At 40.8% G+C, this 20,403-nt stretch overlaps 1 protein-coding gene across 4 annotated transcripts in view; it reads left to right on the top strand.

Moving 5' to 3' along the window:
- BTBD19 (BTB domain containing 19) overlaps positions 1–20,403 on the top strand; it is a 62,964-nt gene that overhangs the window by 20,382 nt on the left and 22,179 nt on the right. The window lies entirely within an intron of this gene.

Below are 20,403 nucleotides of genomic sequence, written 5' to 3'. Positions count from 1 at the left end.
CTTGATGTATGGGTACCCCCAACAAAATTTAAAATTTGGCTGTATAGTTTGGAACTAATGTGATTTGGACAATGTGATGTGATTGACCTGTTAATAAAAATTATTTTTTAAAAAAAGGTCTAGAAATCACACCTGTGGCTTCAGACTTTTCTGGGATTTCTGCCCACAGTTTGGATAGTAGTGAAATGAAACATCAGTCCTTTGGTTCCGTTTTATGCACACACATACCATGTCCTCAGAATGGTGAGGCTGGTCCATAGTATGTAAAGGGGGGTGGTTCCCAAGATTAGCAAACCAGATGCCCCTGGGTTAAATGCATCTTAAAGGTACCACAAAATGCACTGACTCATCAAATTAGACGTGGCACGGTCTGTCATCAGAATCCTCTCTTTCATTTTTTAAAGTAAAAGAAGCTGGTAGGCAGATGGGGATCAGGACCATGATGCTGGGGGCAGAGGGTTTAATTTTCCTCTCCCCTTGCTGTTTTCCCAATTTAAATGCCACCCTTCCAAAGCTTCTCTTTGCTGAAAGGGGTGGGGAGGGGGGATATGCTGGCAGAAGGACTTAGGGACAGCTGACCTGTATTGCAAAGCCCAGACTGAAGCTAAAAATTGCCCTCACTTCAGCAGGGGATGCAGCTGATTGTTCTGAATCAAAGTTAGTCAGGGCGGAAGGAACAGAGATCCCCTTAATCCATCCAGCCATGAGCTGGAGCAAATCTTTGTTAGGCTTTTCCCCAAGAAGAGGTCTTGGAAATACAATCCCTTGGCATGGCCCCATGGATCCAAGCTGCTCATTGTCTGTAGGTCAGCAGCTGCAGAGAGCTGGCTGGGGCCCATGTTCTCTGTGATGATTTAACAGCGCCCGCCCCCAGCTCCCAGGCCTTTGCTTTTGGTATAATAACTTCCCATTCCAGAGCCAGAATAGAGTGGTGATGGTGGTAGTAGAACACAGCCTACTATTCCCAGAAGGCGCGTGGGGTTATCTGAGTGTTATTTTTAGGAAATATCATCGGCATAACCAGCCTGCAGAAATAAAAGCTAAATAAACAAAGCTGCATTCCTAGGCTACTAGGGTAAACCCATTAGAGTTCCTGCAACTGATACACTGAGGATATACAAGTAAGCCAGAGCAGTTGACCCCAAAGAGGCTCACATTTTTAGCTCTGTTTGTATTGTTCCAGTCTTTGCAAGTAGTAAGTGTTCACAGTGCTTAATTTGCATTCTGGTAATGGCAACATGTTTTATTTAATTTATTTTCAGCATATTTATGCTGCCGCATAATATAAAGTTCTCTGGGTGGATTACAATAAATAAGAAAACACAACATGTTATATCCAGTGTTGAGCGTGTGGACTTCTCTTTGTGCAATGGACTTCTCTTCCCTTTCCGATTCTCCTTCTGCTGTCCTCAGATCTATTTTGGAGTGCCCCCTAACCCTCTGGAGAAGATTTTTGGGGAGCACGAGAGGGCGGAGATGAGAGGGAAGTTCCATTACATGGGTAAGAGTCTTTTCCCCTTGTGGAAGGAAGATACAACCATATGTAAATATAAAGTAGACCACAAAATACGAAATTTACAAAAAAGCTCATAACAGGCACAAATTGAAAAACACAGATTGAAAAACTGAGAGGCCCAGACTACATAAGTTGTTTGAAGGCTTGGATGAACAGAGATGTCTTCATCTATCACTGAAAAGACCACAAAGGTGGTACCCAGACAAAGCTGTTCCATAACCTGACTCTATTACTGCAAAGGTCATCTCCTTGGTGGTTACTTGATAGGTGCAGACCATAGTCTCTGAAGGTAAACTTAAGGTTCAGGTTGGTAAATATGTTCCATTCATGTACATGTTTATTTGGCTGGACATACCAAGTTTTATATAAGAAGAATTACTTGGTTGGGTATGAAATAAGGGGCCTTCATTGTGTGTGTGGGATGGGTGTTGTAATGTAGTATTTATTCATTTTCATATTTAAACTGTTTAACATGGTTGTTTTCAGATACAACTTGGTTTACATTGGAGCATATTACATGAAGCGATTACATAAAATTAAAATTTAAACAATAAACACTCAGATAAACATTTCTGGGCATATTAGCAAAGTTGTTTCAAAGTGTATGTACCAAAATTATTACAGATATGAAAAATCCCCTGATCTAGTTTCCAACTTTCTGTTTCCAATAGGGGTCAGCCAAATGTCTCTGGAAAATTTGTGTAGAGAACTGAACCACAACTGGACCATAGGGCAGTGGTTTTTCAGCTGTTCTGTGTTACCACATTGCCTTGGTAACAAATTAATAACTAGTAGATCACATATTGCAGGCACACAGGAAAGGAAGCGGGCCAGGCCAGGAACCCATTATAGCTAGGAAGAGGCGACACATGAGATGAGCAGTACCAAAAACGTGCTTCTGTGGCACTTGTAGTGAGAAAGGAATGTGGGCATGATGGGGCAGAAGCTTAGCTGGTAGCACAAGAGGAAAGGAATACCTAGCATGGAACACCTATCTGGTGGAAAAGGGGTTTTCCTGGGAAGCTGAGAATGACTAAGGGCTTAGAAATTGGTAGCTAGAGCCAGCTGGCTCCCGTCCAACTGCTTCTTGTGAAGCTCGCCGAGCTCCAGACCACAGAGGTGGGAAAGGAAACTGAGATCATCCAGTCTGTTGCCATGTGCCAGGCCAGGCAATCCCTCTGCACTGCATTCCTGAGTGCTGAGTCTAGTGTGACTTCAGATACCATGTTCACTTTTCAGAGTCTGTTTCTCAGCTCTTGTAGTAGCAGTACCAGTAATGTAACTTCATAGTAGGCCTTAAAATTACAGTTTTTCTAATCATAGCAGCATACCTTGTCCTTTCCTGGGGGTTGCAGGCCTGTGTTTCCAGTATGGCTGGTTGGGGACAACTAAACTTTATGGATGTTGAGTTTTTATCAATGTGTATAGGTGACAGAAAAGCAAAAAATGTAATATGTGTATATGACTTCAACACAGAATGGTGTAACCAGCTATTGAAAGTCTGAAATTACTTTTATGTATTCCCCACCAGCACCACTTTCTAAAACAAGCGATGGACATGTCTGCTTCAGGTGACTGGAACTATACTACTGGTTTCTATTTACAACAGAAATATCAACCACAATGAGAAGAAGTTTGAGTTATAATTGCAATGTACAGTCGCCTTTCATGAATGGTCTGACTAGTTTCCAAATAAGCAACTCTGGCTGTGGTTTCCAGTCTGGGAATGGATGAGAATTTTGTTCAGTCTGAACTGAACTGATCTGTTTTGAACTTCCTGGACAAATGCCAAGATTGGAACACAACAGTGGGGACTGGCTGGTGCACGCTGGAGCAGGCAAGAGACCAATAGGAGCTAGAGCCAGGGCCAAGGACAGGCAGAGCCACCCGCCTGACTGGTTGTAAATAAGAAGACAGGCAGATTGGGGGCTGGTTGAGGTTTGTGGGGCAATGTCCCATTTGCTGAAATGGAGCAGCCTCCAGTGGATAATTATCCTTAGGATTTTTTCCAAGTTTTATTATAACATTCTTGTTGAACACCCCACCCATAAAATGCAAAAAAACCACACTTCCTGTAGTTTGTGCTAAAAAATACTTTTAGAAATGTGTACATTGCAAGAAAGTTGTATTTTAATAACTCTTTTGTGATATGTATTTAAATTCAAATTTTGCAAGGATTTTTTTTTTAAATTACAGATTGATTTGGAAACAGAAAGGAACAAACTAATGAGTAAACACATGTGAAATAGATGTGGAATAAGAATAGACTGATCTGTCCATCCTATCCCAGTCAAGAATCAGATGAAGGCCAGTATCATTGTAGGATATTGGCCAACAAAATTGGATCATCTTAACCAGATGTGCACCAAGAAGTCATTGCAATAAAAGCCCCTGTTATCAAACACTAGCCCTGCCCGAAGATTCCAGGCTCCTAATCAACTCTGTGTTAAATGGTTCCTTGCTGTAGCCTTTTTATCTCACAATACAAATGCCAACTTTTTTCTGACATGGTGCCTATGACAGCTCAAGGGCAATATGAAATTCACCCTGTGACATTTTGCCTGTCTGTCACAGGAAATCTACCAGAAAAAGAAGGTGGCAATTTTATTTAACCCAACAGCTTTTTTCCTCTTTTTTTTTTTTTAAAAAAAAAACTTTCCTAATAAGCTACCCTGCTAATCACTTTTGTAGGGCATTAACCTTTGTAGTTTGACATTAAATACCAGGTTGTCAATAAGATCACAAAGGCAGGAACTTTTCACACCTTCTCTGTGGCATGCTTTGCCTCTGAGTTTACGCCCCAAACCCACAGCAGTGCTGCTTGCTGCCCCTAGCCATAAAAGGTAAAGATAAAGGGACCCCTGACTGTTAGGTCCAGTCGTGGATGACTCTGGGGTTGTGGCGCTCATCTCACTTTACTGGCCGAGGGAGCCGGCGTAACCAGAGCAGCGCACGGAAACATCATTTACTTTCCCGCCAGAGCGGTACCTATTTATCTACTTTCACTTTGACATGCTTTTGTGCTGCTAGGTGGGCAGGAGCAGGGACCGAGCAATGAGAGCTCACCCCGTCACAGGCATTCGAACTGCTGATCTTCCAATCTGCAAGCCCTAGGCTCAGTGGTTTAGACCACAGCGCCACCCTTAGCCATACTGCCTTGCAAATCTGTGCTTTATATGTTCCGTCTACATGGAGATCCTGCACAGAGCCAATTCTGTTTTCCTGAATTGTTTCGTACATCATAGAATAATAGAATTGTATAGTTAGAAGCAGTGCTTTCCCCCCCCTAAAAAATGTTTAGGGGTATGCGTACCCCTGCGTACCCCCCCCAGAAAATGGTACTGGGTAAGAAGGGACCCCGAGGGTCATTTAGTCCAACCCCCTACAATGCAGGAATCTCAACAAAAGCATCCATGACAGGTGGCCATCCAACTTCTGCTTACGAACTTCCAAAGAAGGAGAGTCTACCACCTTCTGAGGGAGTCAGTTCCACTGTTGAACAATCCTTGCAAATAGTCATGATCTGAATGATTTGCCCAAGCTTTCTTAACTGATTTTTATTAAGTGTTGTTGGCTGTGCCACATTTGTAGTTACCTATCACCATCCCTTCCCCAGCCCCTACGTATTATGCTGTAGTGTGTTTAATCCCCTTTCCAAGCTATTAGTGCTGCTGAACGCACTTCTTGGACACGCCTTTCGCATGTTCATACTTACTGGTTAATCATTACCTCTCATGGTCTTTCAGTTAGGGCTACAGTGTGTGTGACAGTGTTTTGATTAAGACCTGTTTTGAACAAAGATCACCAAGTTGCCTGAAACCATGGCAGATGGTGGTTTCTCCAGGAAACATGGAGGGTGACCGTGACCAGATGCAAAGGAGGACAAGGCATCTGTGCCTTTAATAGTAGTTCTTAGCCTAAATTACTGTTAATTCAATATTGTGTACACATTACCAGCTTAAAAAGCAGTGAGGTTGTTCCTCCTTCCCTCCCTGCTGTGTTTCAATTCACATGTGCATGTTGTTGTAAACATCAGTACAGTACAGTTGGATGTTTTTCCAAGTTGCCTACTGCCTGTCCCCTCCAAAGGGTGAAGAAAGGGCTAAGATCATTTTATTTGTATTTGGTAGTCTATGTACACACACCTACACATGTCCATATGCACAACTGTTAATGTTCTAAGTATTATTATTTTTGATATCACTCATTTTCACTTGGGTTCCTGTGGCTTTGGCTTTTGTTACTTATATTTGGGGATCCTCTCCTTTTTCTTTACATGGTTTCCATTTTATCCTTACAACAACCCTGTTGTTAGGCTGAGAAATAATCATAGAATCATAGAATTGTAGAGTTGAAAGGGACCCCAAGGGTCATGTTGTCAATCCCCTGCAATGCAGGAAGCTCAACTAAAGCATCAGTGACAGAAGGCCATCCAACCTCTGCTTAAAAACCTCCAAGGAAGAAGAGTTGACAACTTCTCCAGGGAGGCCGCTCCACTGAACCGCTCTTACTCTTAATGCATTTGAACCTGAGCCTCCCTGCTCCTAATGCAACATGCTAACAACTCCACTGCACTGCATCTCCGATGGGCACACTCTATCTGATGAGCACAAAGCAGTCTCTGGGCATACAGTAGTGCTGTGAATGAATGTAGCAAAGTGCTCTGTATACTTCCATGCAAGCTAGGACTTTGTATTGGGATCTGTTACGGCTAATATGTGTACCAAAATACAATTAAATCAACTTCAGTGCCAGCCTCCTCATCTTCCTTTGCTGGAATCTGTAGAAAGTTCAGCATCTAAATGCAAGTGGCTGTTTTCAGGCCGTAACCAAGCCTTGAGTAATGCCCAACTTCTCCAGAATCTCTGCCGCACTGGTTCTATTTTGGGTGCTCCGTTCAGCTGCAGTTTTCTTATGCAACCATGGCAGCCTGTGCATTGCCGATATTATGAAGAAACAGGAAGGATGAGGCATTTACAATTCCCATCTCTCTTCCTTCTCCTTCTCCACCTCCTCCATCTCTGTATGTCAAAAGCTGCTCTTTGGCCTGGTTTCACATGTCACAAGATTGCCTTTGCACTGGCATGACATAGCATAGATGCTCCTGCAGCTGGTTTTTTTAAAAAATAAGCTATAAAATCCATAAATGTTGGCTCCTCCTCCAGTCTGGCACAGACAGCTTCTATGGCTGGCAGAAATTCCCACTACCTATGTACATTGCAGCTACTGTCTAAAGGAGGATAGGGATTTCTGTTACCAAGTTGCTGTGGAAGGGAATTCATCCCTTAGCATCAATCCAGTTTGGCAGGAAAGAAGGGCATGTTCCCTGCCTCACTTTGCCCAAAGTGCTCTGTTCTTAGTGTTATCAAGGATGAAGGATAAATATGCACCATCAAGTTGCTTTACATGCTGTTGTGGATACCTATTTATCCTTGGCCATTCTGCACAGTATTCTGCTTCTCCCTCCCAAAGCAAATTTGGGTTAGAGCAATGTTTTGATGTGTTGTCCCTCCTCTTTCCCCAAGTCAGTTTCCTTAACTTTCCAAGGCATTGACTTCCGGTTTCGGTCGCGGGCGGTGAAGAAGCGCAGAGAGCCCCTGTAAGGGTTTTCTGGGCAGCACGGAGGCTTGGGGGAGCCGCATAGGCACTGCGCCCCCCAAAAATCCCAGGGGGGAGACCCCTGGGGGATAGGGTCCCCGGCAGCGTGGAAGCGGTTTGTCTATCGGGTTTTCTCTCTCTTCTCTGGGGGGGAAACTCGGGACGGAGCCGCGAGCGCAAAAAGGGGATACACCGACTCCGTGTTGTGATGCCTCTAGCTTCTGCCGAAAAAAGAGCGACGAGCCTCCACAAGATAAAACGGACTCCCCTACGTGTGGTGAGTTAAAGTATCTATAAAAATTGGAGTTTAAGCGAGGGGAGCCGTGGATGTTTAAAGATTTTGGCAAGGAATCCATCCGGTTGAGAGCAGAATCTCAGACGTAAAAAAAAAGGAAGTAGCCGCTTTGGTTCTTCTCTATACAGCCTGACTGCGTGAGTACAGAACGACGGGGCATTTTCCACCCCCATCATCAAGTTATCAACTATTAACTATAAAGTAACGAATTATTAGCTACGAATCAGTGAGGAAGATGTCTGGTTGAACTATTCTCTACCGTGTATCCTGCTTCCTCCGTTGAAAGACGGAGATACTGTTGCAACCTATAACTGTGCTACAATTACAACTGAGCTATGCGGCTGGGATTGTACTAAAAGCGGCGCTGAAGGGAGAAGTAGGAGAGAGCAGCGCAGCAAAGAGGAGTGGGAAAAAGCGGCGGCAAGAGAGTAAAAGAAAAAAAACGAAAAGACAAAGAGACAAAGGTGGACTTCCAATACAAACGCAACTGGGAATATTGTGTTGAAAACTCTCTGGAACGCCTTTTGGAGCTGAGCATGGCTACTTTAAACAAAGCATTGTGAGCTAAGTACAGTGGGGGGAGGCGATACTATAATGCCAATAATGTTAATTTAAGGAGTGTTTTACCCCTCCCACTATTTCACACACCGTCCCTCCCTCTCTCTCCCTCTTTCTCGCTCCTTTATTCCTTTATTCCTTTATACCACTAACCTGTATGACGTCAATCTCCTCCACTGAGGTCTAGCAATTGAATTGATAGACTCTGCGACAATTTAAGGGGGAAAACAAAGTTTGAATTTGAACTGGTTTGTGCGCTGGACACCATTTTTGTGCGCTGGACACCATTTTAGGGTATAGGAGGAGCTGACAGTGTGGAACTTTAACATATAACAAACTCTGTTACTTACCTTCATTGACGGTGCTGGACATTTCTATAATAATTTGGAACTCTGTGCCCAAATTACGCCTACCTTTACTAATGTTGGATTAGGTCGCCAAGTGGCCGAAGTGTTTCGAAGATTTTGGAGATATTGGAGATATTGAAGAGACCGAGTTCAAATTTGGACAGTCTAATATACTCTGTATAAAATAATCTAGGTAATATTCGTGTTCTCGCTGGAAACATCCTCCATGTGATTGATTTGATTCAATATAGTTAAGTACTTAGCATAGATCTGAATCCATTTTTTAAGGGGTCATATCTCTCCATATTTTGAATATTTGAATATATACTCAACAGTGGGTTAAACCCAATTTATGGTGGTGTCTGCCCCCTCAATGTTCCTGGAGAATAGAATAATCCCCTATATCCTTTTGGAAGGGACAGAGGTTTAAATTTATACAAGAAAGAGAAAAGATTGTGAGCCCTCTAAGGGAGAGAATTTGTATAAAAGAAAATACGTGAAAACGGAGACACAATGTGGGGTAAAGATGGGAAAAAAGCGGGGGGGACCCCAAGTGAAAGAAAGCTATCCCGACAAGAAGAGATCAAGGATCTAGATATTTTATGGCTGAAAATTAAGGAAGAGTTTAAACAAAATGAAACTCATATGGAAAAAAAATGGGAGAAATACAGGAATTAATAGACAGGAAGATAGAAGGAGCAGTAGGAGAACTCTCAGCAAAAATTCAAGATTTATCTGTTAAATCAAAAATATGTGAGGAAACTAACAAAAAAATTCAAAAAGAGATGAGAGAACAGAAAAAAGAAACAGAAAGGATAAAGGAAGAAATGAGAGAAATGAACAAAACACAGGAACAAATATGGGACAGTTTAGCGATAACAGAAATACGACAGAAATATCTTCATCTTAAATTCAGAGGAATAGGGGAGGAAACCAAAGAGAATATAAAAGAAAAGATGACTAAGGAGTTAGCTAAATGGCTAGAATTGGAAGAGGAAGAAGTGGCGGGCACAATGGAGAATGCCTTTAGAGTAAAAACAAGAACCCAGCAACACAGGTCTAAAAAACACCTTGGGGACTGTCTGGTAATTCTAAATTCAATCGAGATGAAGAATTTAATACTAAAAACCAGTTATCATAAAAAACTGATAATTGATGATAGATCAATTATTGTGCTAAAAGAAATACCAGTTAGGCTTCTGCGTAAAAGGGAAGGATACAGACAGATAGCTGGGGTTCTGAGGAGAAATAACATACAATATAGATGGGAATTCCCTGAGGGGATTACCTTCTTTTTTAAAGACAAAAGATTTAAACTGACAGATACCCAGGAGGTGGAAAAATTTCTGAGAAGGTATGAGAAAGAGCTTGGCAAGGTAGAAGACAGGATAAGAGATAGAGAGGGATCAAGAGAGGAAAAAAAAGAAAGAGGGAGAGGAAGGAAAGACAGGAGAGACAGGAAGGAAACGAAGCGGAAGAAGAAGAAATAGAAATAGAAAAGGAAGAGGGAGTGGTGGGAAGTGAGGAAGAGGAAGAGGAAAATTACCCTGGGAACGGAAGCCCTAAAACATAAACTTGAAAATTTCGACGGATTAAATAGAACTTGTATTAACAATGCCATTGAATGTTATGACTTGGAATGTAAACGGTTTGAATGAAAAATCAAAAAGGAACAAAGTAGAGAAAGTTGTGAGGAATAAAAACTATGATGTGATTTGCTGGCAAGAGACTCATGTAGCTAAAAAACACAAACATATATTGATAAACAAAAGGTTAGGAGTAGAATTTATTAATTCGGACGTAAATAAAAAGAGAGGGCTGGTGATTTACGTGAAAGAGAAATGGGACCCAAGATTAATATGTAAGGATACCGAAGGAAGAATTCTGGGGGTCCAAATCAACTATCAAGGGGAAAAACTTAACATAGTGACCGTGTATGCACCCAATACAAATAAAGCGGAATTTTTTCAAAAACTGGAACAAGTGCTATTAGAACTAGAAAATCATAAATTAATTCTGCTGGGAGATTTGAATGGTGTCCCCTCACCAGAGTTAGATAGAAATGAGAAAAAGAGGAAAGGGAACCAAGGGAAACTCCCAAAGGCTTTTGATAACCTCCAAATGAATTTAGATCTAATTGACATTTGGAGATATAAAAACCCAAGAGTGAAACAATTCACGCATTTCTCAGAACCTCATCAGAGTTGGGGCAGAATTGATCAGATATGGGTTTCAAGAGAACTATCGATAAGAACAACGAAATGTGAAATACAACCTAGAACCCTCTCTGACCACAACCCAATTATGCTGGAAATAAAAGGTAAATCATTGGGCCCATATAGATGGAGAATGAATGAATATTTATTTGAAATTGATGAAATAATTGAAAAGGCTAAAAACACTCTGAAAGAATATTTTGACATAAATTTGAATAAGGAAACAAAAATCGATATAGTTTGGGATGCGAGTAAGGCGGTGTTAAGAGGATTTTTAATACAACAGAACAGCTATAGAAGAAAACTGAGAGAAGCAAAGAAAGATGAAATACTTAAACAATTAAGAGACTGTGAGGAAAAACTAATAATAGACCCGAGGGATGAGAGGACTAAACAAATTGCTAAAGTGTTACAGACAGAATACTCGACACTAATAAGCCAAGAAGTAGAATGGAGAATTAAATCAATGAAGCAAAAATATTTTGAATCTGCAAACAAAACGGGGCGTCTACTGGCGTGGCAACTAATCAATCAGCAACTAAGAAAAAGGAAAAACCAGAATGTAATTAACAAAATTAAAATAGGAGAGCAAATATTAGAAGACCCCGGTAAAATAGAGGAAAAATTCTTACAATTTTACGAAAATCTCTACAAAAAGGAAGATGAAGAGCCAGTAGAAATAGAAAATTACCTGAAGAGAAATAAAGGAGAGCAGCTGACGGATGAAGAAAAAATATATTTAAATAAATTAATAACAACAGACGAGGTTAAAGATGCAATTAAAAAAATGAAGCCAGGGAAAGCACCAGGACCGGATGGTCTGTCACAAAAATATTATAAAGTCTTAGAAGAACATCTGGCTCCGGTCCTTCGTGATGTAATGAATAACACCCTACAAGGAGGAAGGATGCCTAACTCCTGGAAGGAGGCCTACATAACTTTAATTCCGAAACCAGAGTCGGATAAGTTGGATATCAGAAACTATAGACCGATATCATTACTTAATAACGATTATAAGATCTTTGCGGAAATAATGGCTAATAGGCTTAAAAAATATTTATCAAAATCTATCCACAAAGATCAAGCTGGTTTTCTACCAAATAGATACCTAAAAGATAATGTAAGACATATAGTAAATGTTACTGAATATCTGGAACTTAAGATCGACATCCCGGCAGCCTTAATCTTTATCGATGCTGAAAAGGCATTTGATAATGTATCCTGGCAGTTTCTACTAAAATGTATGCAGAGAGTTGGAATGGAGGGGCCATTTATGGAGGGTATAAGAGCAATTTATTCGGGTCAGAAAGCCAAGTTGATTATTAATAATAACTTTGAGATCTCGAAAGGTACAAGACAGGGATGCCCCCTGTCTCCTCTCTTGTTTATTATGGTGTTAGAAATAATCACAAACAAAATAAGGGAAACCCCGGTAATAAAAGGAATTAGTATTGGAGAGAAGGAATACAAACTAAAAGCCTACGCGGATGACTTGGTAATATCATTAAGAGATCCAGTAGAGCATATCGATAAAGTCATGGAGTTGTTGGAAGAATTTGGGAAACTGGCTGGCTTTAAACTGAATAAGGCTAAAACCAAGATGTTAACAAAGAACATATCTGAAGATCAAAGAAACCAGCTTGAGCAAAAAACGGGAATTAAGGTCGTGAAAAAGGTGAAATACCTAGGTATTTGGATTTCTACGAAAAATATAAATTTAGTGGAAGATAATTACATAAAGACCTGGAAAGAAGTTAAAAAAGATTTAGAGACCTGGAGCCGGCTAAAACTCTCCTGGTCGGGGAGGATGGCAGTAATTAAGATGAGCATTCTTCCAAGGCTGCTGTTTTTATTTCAGAACATCCCGGTGATTAGGGGCACGAAGCTGTTCAAAGATTGGCAGAAAACCCTGTCCAGATTTATCTGGCAGGGCAAAAGAGCAAGAATTAAATTCAAACTACTCACAGACCGTAAAGACAGGGGAGGGTTTGCGGTCCCGAACCTGAAATTATACTATGAGGCCGCATGTTTGTGTTGGATCAAGGATTGGATTGCGTTGAAAAACACGGACTTGTTAGATTTGGAGGGATTCGATGCTAGATTTGGTTGGCATGCGTATTTATGGCAGGATAAGGAGAGAGCACATAAAGGATTTGCCAACCATATCTTTAGAGGAGCGCTGCTTGAAGTATGGAACAGAAATAAGAGACTTATAGAAAAGGACTCCCCATGGTGGCTGTCACCAATTGATATCATCATAATTAAAAAAACTAACATGGAAGGACAAAGATGGACTTATGAGGAGCTATTGACAAGATCAGATAAAGGATGGAGACTCAGACCTTATGAGGAAATAAAAGACAAATTAACAACTTGGTTGCAATACTATCAAATTAATGCGTTATGGAACGAGCATAAAAAAATAGGGATGAGTGAGAAAAAGTGCAGATATCAGGTGGAAATAATAGAAGGAAATTCTAAACTCCTTTCTAAAATGTATAATCAACTACTAGATTGGGACACCAAGGATGAAGAAGTGAAGGAAGTTATGATCAAATGGGCCATAGACCTCGGATATAATTTAGAATTTGATAGGTGGGTGAAACTCTGGAACAAAGATATGAAATTTACAGCATGTGTTGGACTCCGAGAAAATTTACAAAAAATGATGTACAGGTGGTATATAACCCCTGTGAAATTGGAAAAAATGTACAAGACCGGGGACAAAACTTGCTGGAAATGCAAATCAAAAGAGGGCGACTTCTTTCACATGTGGTGGGCCTGTAGAGAAGTGAAAAGGTTTTGGGGACTTATTTATGATGAACTAAAAAAAATATTGAAATACACTTTCCCTAAAAAACCTGAAGCTTTCCTCTTAGGAATGGTAGGGGAGGAGATAAGACGAGAAGACCAAACCATGTTCCAATATGCAACGGCAGCGGCCAGGTTACTTTTAGCGCAAAACTGGAAGACCCCCAATATCCCAACTATTAGAGAATGGCAATCCAAATTATTTGAGTATATAGAGCTAGCAAGGATGACACAGAAGATCAGGCACCAGAAAAATGCTAAATTTATTACTGATTGGAATAAATTCTTTACATATATAGAAAAAAATATAGGAAATATTAAAATTACAGTAGGTACAATATAAAGCCTGAGAGGTACTGATACAGATGGTAAAAACAAACTGCAGGGAGATAAGGTTAAAATAGAGCTCAAACCGTGATGGAGGGAAGTCCTTAATGTAATGTTGTAATTGGATATATGTATGGGTTTATTGGTGTGTTTTGTTTTTCTTTTTTTTTGTTTGTTTTTGTTTGTTTGTTTGTTTTCATTTTTGTTGGTTTATATGTGTGCGTTGGTTTATATGTGTGTGTTGTTTTGTTTTCAACTTGTATTGAAAATCAATAAAAATTTAATTAAAAAAAAAAACTTTCCAAGGCATTGCCTCCCAGTCTTCACCTTTGCAGGCCAAAAAGCTTTCCCCGCTAGATATGCTGCAGTGGGTAGAGTGATGGATTAGAACTGAGCGGACCCAGGTTGAAATCCCTACTCAGCCATGAAGTTCACTGGCTGACCATCAGCCAGTCATCATCTCTTACTCTGACCTACGTAACAGGGCTGCTGAGAGAATAAAATGGGAGTGAAAGAAAGAGGACCGTGTTTGCCATCTTGAGCTCCTTGGAGGAAAGGTGGGATACGACAATAATAAATAAATACCTCTTTGGCCTGCTCTCTCTCTCTCTCTCTCTCTCTCTCTCTCTGAGTCAGGTGATAGGTGCATTCACACCATTTGGGATAAAGTGGCCTAGTATGATGACCAGTCAACTGCATAAAATAACAAACCAGTGTGAAGTACCAAGTGCTTTGGGAAGACTGTGCTAATGTCATCTCTTCATTTAGTTAGGTGATGCAGCACATGGGGTTGTAAAAGGTTCCCTGTGTCCTTCACTTCTTTGTCGTAAAAACAGCTAGTTTGTGCAATGCTGCCATAGTGACAGTTTCCTCTTAGTGGAGACATTTGTCATTTATGCTTTCATAATTTCCACTGTGTTAAGAATATGATTAAAAACTGACTTCTTAAGGGCTGATTACCAACTAAATGGGAAGGAAAGCTCTGTTGTGGAATATACTGGAAATTCTGTTGCCTTACGGCTTCCTGGAGTGGAGCAGTAGTGGTCACGACCCTGTTTAAAGACCTATTCGTATTGTGGTTTGCTTTCTCCTTACACAGTGTCCCTCACTGCAACATCTCTGTGGTGACCATTGTTGGTGCTCTCACACATTCCAACCAACAGTATATACAGACCTACAATATATTGTACTATATACCCTGAGCCCATGTATCTGAGGAAACATCTTCAGTAGAAAGCCCATCCCTTTCTTGCCAGTGGGTAACCAAGGTTTGTCCTTGACTTACTGCTTCTTGTTTGTTTCGGTTGTTTCATCCCTGGCAGCGGCAACAGCAGGAGTAAGGTTTGATGTGTGAATTGGCTGATAGTGTGTGTACAGTCAATTATTTGATTTCAAGAGTTTCTAAAAGGCAGAAAGCATGAGACCTATCAAATATCAAGTATCCAGCTTCTAATAACTCTTGTAATTGTGTGAAAAAGCTGAAGGAGGAATGTGATCAGTAGTTTCTAATAAACTCTTCTCCAGAAGAGTTTATTTCTACTCTAACTTTTCTAATGCATTAATTAGACAGTTTAAAAAAACACCCACCATTCCAGTTCTAAACACAGTTTTATAACTTGGAGAGGAAGCTATTAATGTCATTAGATCATTTTATGCTGATGATAACCATACATCAGAATTAAAGCTTGGCTATTTGTTCTGCTTTCAAACATGTCAGTTGCATCTGCTTCCTTATTTCATCTCTATGGTGACCTTCAGATAACCTTTTTTATTCAGCACTCATCCTGATTTGCTTGTGCAGAGTCAACACAGTGGTCAGATTAGACCAGGCATGTCCGAAGGCTGTTTTTGGGGGCCTAGTCCGATTTTATCCAGTACCTGTGGCAATATATGTCCTGGGGTAAAATCCGAATTGATACGGAAGGGGGGGGGGCATGTCTTCTTCACCTTCTTCTTCACTACAATATATCAATTTATTTCCAATTGTCAATGTCAAAAGGGACTAAAATCTATAAAATTCATAGAAAATCAACGTGCCAGTTTGTTCAATTTCTCTAGGACTCCATCACACCTCCCCTGTCCAGCATAATCCCTCAAGCAAGGTGTTAAGACCCTAATCCTGTCAAATCGCTCTGATCAGCCTTTCCTCCAGGCAATGTCAGGTGGCAGACTATGCATATTTGGGACCATTGTTTTCTCATCCCCAGGAAGTGTTTATCTGTGCATATCTCCAGCTCTGCATATTCCCCCCTCCCTCCTCCATATGTTAATCTGTGTAACCCAACCTCCCTTTAATATATTCATGATGTAATCTGTGTAACCAAACCTCTCTTTAATGTATTCATGACGTGTTTTGCACTGTATTCTGGGACATGGAGGGAGTTTCAAAAACTCATGTCACCCCTTTCTCACTGTTCAATCTCGCCTTGAACCTGTTGCGCAATAAACTTGGATCTCCTGCTGCTTGCTCCTGTCTCCGGCTGAGCTCATTTTCCTCCGCAGGGACCCACGGAGCAGCCTCGCACCCAGATTTTGTCGTAACAGAATCCTAAAAAAAGCTCAACAACTTTGGTCGGCCTCCACGCATGTTCAGTCCATCAATCTGGCCCTCTTTGAAAAAAGTTTTGGCACCCTTAGACTCTGCCTGATTTTTACTGATAATTCATTCTGATTTGCTTACAAAATACCGGCCGTATATGGAGTCGGGTTGTAGGAAGATCATCAGGATATCAGGATATAATTCCAAGTAATCATGAAAGTAGAAGCCACAGCTAGAGCAATGGGAGAGAACGTAAGCACAGTGAAAGCCAAGGTTATCCAAGTTTTTATTCCCATGTCTAGAAGGTCTGCATGTTTTTTTCTTTTCTTTTCTAGGCTCTGTTGAACTAAATGGCAGCTCCGGTTCTCTAGAGAGAATGCTGCTCTTGATCAGCTGGCATGGCAATTCTGAGTACTACTGACAATGTGCTCACTAGAGCCAAGTGGAACTGCTTAACTGAGAGTAAGTCTCATTGCAGTTAGTGAGAGCTTCCTTCTGAGTAGACATGCATGGCATTTCCTTGTCACTGTACTGCAAAAGCACATTCTCAAAAAGAAACCAGATGTGTCTTATTGTAAGACATCCTGTTTTCTTTACATGACCTCTGGCAATGTTGTCTAATAATTTTTAAATCATTTTCCAATGTCCAATGTTGCTGAACTCCCAGCTTCATAGATGTTGTTGGATCAACTCTCAGAAATCCTTACTGCTGGCCATTTGGGGATCCAAGGTTCAAAAAAAGCTGCTGTGTAGCATTTAGTGTCTACCACCAATTTTCTACAGCTCTTCTTCCGTTTTGTCATGTTACTGTTCCTTGACAAACAGAGACATAGAATTGTAGAGTTAGAAGGGGACACAAGTCAAACCCCCTGTAATGCAGGAATTTTTTGCCCTATGTGGGGCTTAAACCCACAACCCTGAGATTAAGAGTCTCATGCTCTACTGAGGACAAACTATTCAATTTAAAGAGGGTCATGCTAAATGATGAAAAGTGCATTCATTTTATGGTGTGTGTGTGTGTGGACCAGAATTCAATGTTTCTGTTGCATTTTAAACCTCTTTTGGTGGAGGGAGTAGATGTGAAAAACAAAATAAAGAGGAATGGTTAAGCACCCCCTCCCTTGTCACTTCTCCATTGCAAACTTACCATGTAATCAACGATGTAGTTTGGTCCTAAATCATTGTCTATAAAATATGTGTGTCACTTATTTCAGATTTCAATTCCATTATGTTCCATCTGACTCCAATTTTAATATTTTCAGCATTAAATCCTAGTTCCCTCTAGGATTTCTTTTGCAAGAGAATATATTTGTTTAGCCAGCCTGCCTCCTTGGTTGAAGACCAGTTGACAATGAGAGCTTTTTTCATTTGTACTTCATGGTGAATATGAAAGTATGTGATTCAACAAAAGCTAATTCTGGCTCATTCTGCACCACAGTGAATGGGACTGTCATTGAAAAAGAGAGGATCCCACACTCCTGGCTATTATGTGTCATGTTTAGTTGGCAGTGATAACGAAGGCGCAGAAGGATCACGCTCATCAATTCCGTCCTTGGGGAAAACCCTGCATGAGCTGCACTTATTGCTCCCAATCTGCTGGCATTCTGCTCATTGCTAGGAAACTAATTATAGCTTTGAAATCAGAGAGTGTGAGTGGGGGTAGAAAGCCAAGTAGCAACTGCGTTTCTCACAAAGTGTGGGAGTGGAAGGCAGTGCCTTGCTCCAGAAAAAAAGCTGGGATTAGGGGTGGTGGCAAAATTCACTATTAGCAGACTGAACTGGCCTTTAGTCCATTTGTCTTTGCAAAGTGGTCTTTCTTGCACCAACTTTCTGTATTTCCCCAATGCCAGTTTGATCATTTTTAGAACAGAGTATGACAGCATTTGTACGGATACAATTTAGCCAGCTACCACCATCATCAAAATTTGATCTTAACTGTCTGTGCATGGGGTACTGCTTAAATTTGTATTCACTTTAACTTATATCTCATGGATTCACTACTGAGGTAATTATGTTAGCCATTTACCACCATTAACAGTCATTTTTTAATTGTTAACCTCTCTCTCACTAATTCGTCCCATGTGACTTAGCTTTTGCCAATTTTGTTTTAATTCTTCTATTACCAGCAGCATCTAGGCTCATTATTCAACACTGGGACTCGTTTGGCTCTAAATTCTGGGTCATCCTGAAACATGCCCAGCTGGTTCATTTTTAATTCTTAGTCCCCTTGGCCATTATGACACTATACTATACTATATAGTATACTAAAAGTCTGCTCTCCTTTGCTCTTCTTGTAAAGATTCATGAAATAACCTGTTATTGTAGTTAATCATCTCTGCAAGAGTGCTAGGGAGGTTTGGAGCATTTTTCTTTTTGTAGTTGGCAGACAAACTCTGAGGACAGGACGTGGGGGGTGGGGTGGCACATCCTCTCCTGTAAATCCCGTTACTGCCACAGAAAACGTCAGCACCTTCCATAGCTGAATGGTAAAACACATGTTTTTTTCATGCAGAAGGTCCTATGTCCTGGCTTCTCCAATAAAAAAAAAACCCCTAATTTATTTCCCAGCCTAGTTTTAGACTGAATTTTGTATCTTCAAATCTTTAAATTGTCCAAGAGGATATTTGTAATTCTACAGAATATCTGCCTTATTAGGGAATGCTATTTTTGGTTGCTGTTGTTGTTTTAATTAAAAACAATATGCACATACTCTCTTGTAATGCATGTAGTCTGCAATCCTTTTCCACTTCATGTAGCCCTGATGTAAGTGTGTGGGTGAGATTGAGTAGTATGCATCTGGGTCAGAAAGCAAAAGTGACATTTGCAATACATGATGTGTGATTTGACCCATTAGCACTTGAAAATCACTGTTCAGTTGCAAGCCCAGAGGGGTTATTTTGAGCCGAGTGACTGTGTCACAGACAGGGATGACATCACTCCACTTTGCACGACCTTCACATGGTCCTATCTTACAATCTTTGTTCACTAATGAAATTCAAAAGCTTTCACTGGTTTTGTCAGTCCAGCAATCTCTGCTCCAGTATTTCTTATTAATAGTTATAGTTGTTGTGATGAGGATATTATTATTATTGCTGCTGCTGTTAATTATTATTACTGTTATTTTTATCTCACTTCTGGCTTTTGAATCATTACTCTTTTGTCACTTTCTTGGTATACTTCACCTGAACGTCCACCTTATGATTGCCTTGCAAAATTCTAGACAGTCTCTCAGTGTTGCTACAGCAGCTGCCAAGGTTGAAGTGCAGGTCAGGCTGCTGCTCAGACTCCACAATGGGAGTGATGAAGCTTAACTTAAAAATCTCTCTGACTATACAAATGCAGAGAAGTCAATTCCCAAGGCAGCAAGAAGCACAAAATGGCATAAATTTGCTTTCTGGCAGCCCTTATTTCCATGGTTCAGAAAGCCTACTAAATTTTCTTATAAACCAAAGGGGCTAGAACTATCACCTCCCACCCAGCTCCACCTACCAAAACCTGCCTCCAAGGCTGCTCATTGTTGTTGTTGTTGTTTAGTCATTTAGTTGTGTCCAACTTTTCGTGACCCAATGGACCAGAGCACGCCAGGCACTCCTGTCTTCCACTGCCTCCCGCAGTTTGGTCAAACTCATGCTGGTAGCTTCGAGAACATTATCCAACCATCTCGTCCTCTGTCGTCCCCTTCTCCTTGTGCCTTCCATCTTTCCCAACATCAGGGTCTTCTCCAGGGAGTCTTCTCTTCTCATGACGTGGCCAAAGTATTGGAGCCTCAGCTTCAGGATCTGTCCTTCCAGTGAGCACTCAGGGCTGATTTCCTTCAGAATGGATAGGTTTGATCTTCTTGCAGTCCATGGAACTCTCAAGAGTCTCCTCCAGCACCATAATTCAAAAGCATCAATTCTTCGGCGATCAGCCTTCTTTATGGTCCAGCTTTCACTTCCATACATCACTACTGGGAAAACCATAGCTTTTACTATACAGACCTTTGTTGGCAAGGGGATGTCTCTACTTTTTAAGATGCTGTCTAGGTTTGTCATTGCTTTTCTCCCAAGAAGCAGGCATCTTTTAATTTCATGGCTGCTGTCACCATCTGCAGTGATCATGGAGCCCAAGAAAGTAAAATCTCTCACTGCCTCCATTTCTTCCCCTTCTATTTGCCAGGAGGTGATGGGACCAGTGGCCATGATCTTTGTTTTTTT

This window comes from Podarcis cretensis (assembly GCF_951804945.1).
Source record: "Podarcis cretensis genome assembly, chromosome: 6".
Classification (NCBI taxonomy): Eukaryota; Metazoa; Chordata; class Lepidosauria; order Squamata; family Lacertidae; genus Podarcis; species Podarcis cretensis.
The sequence above is the reverse complement of the archived record's forward strand: the minus strand, read 5'-3'. Positions and strand labels throughout refer to the sequence as shown.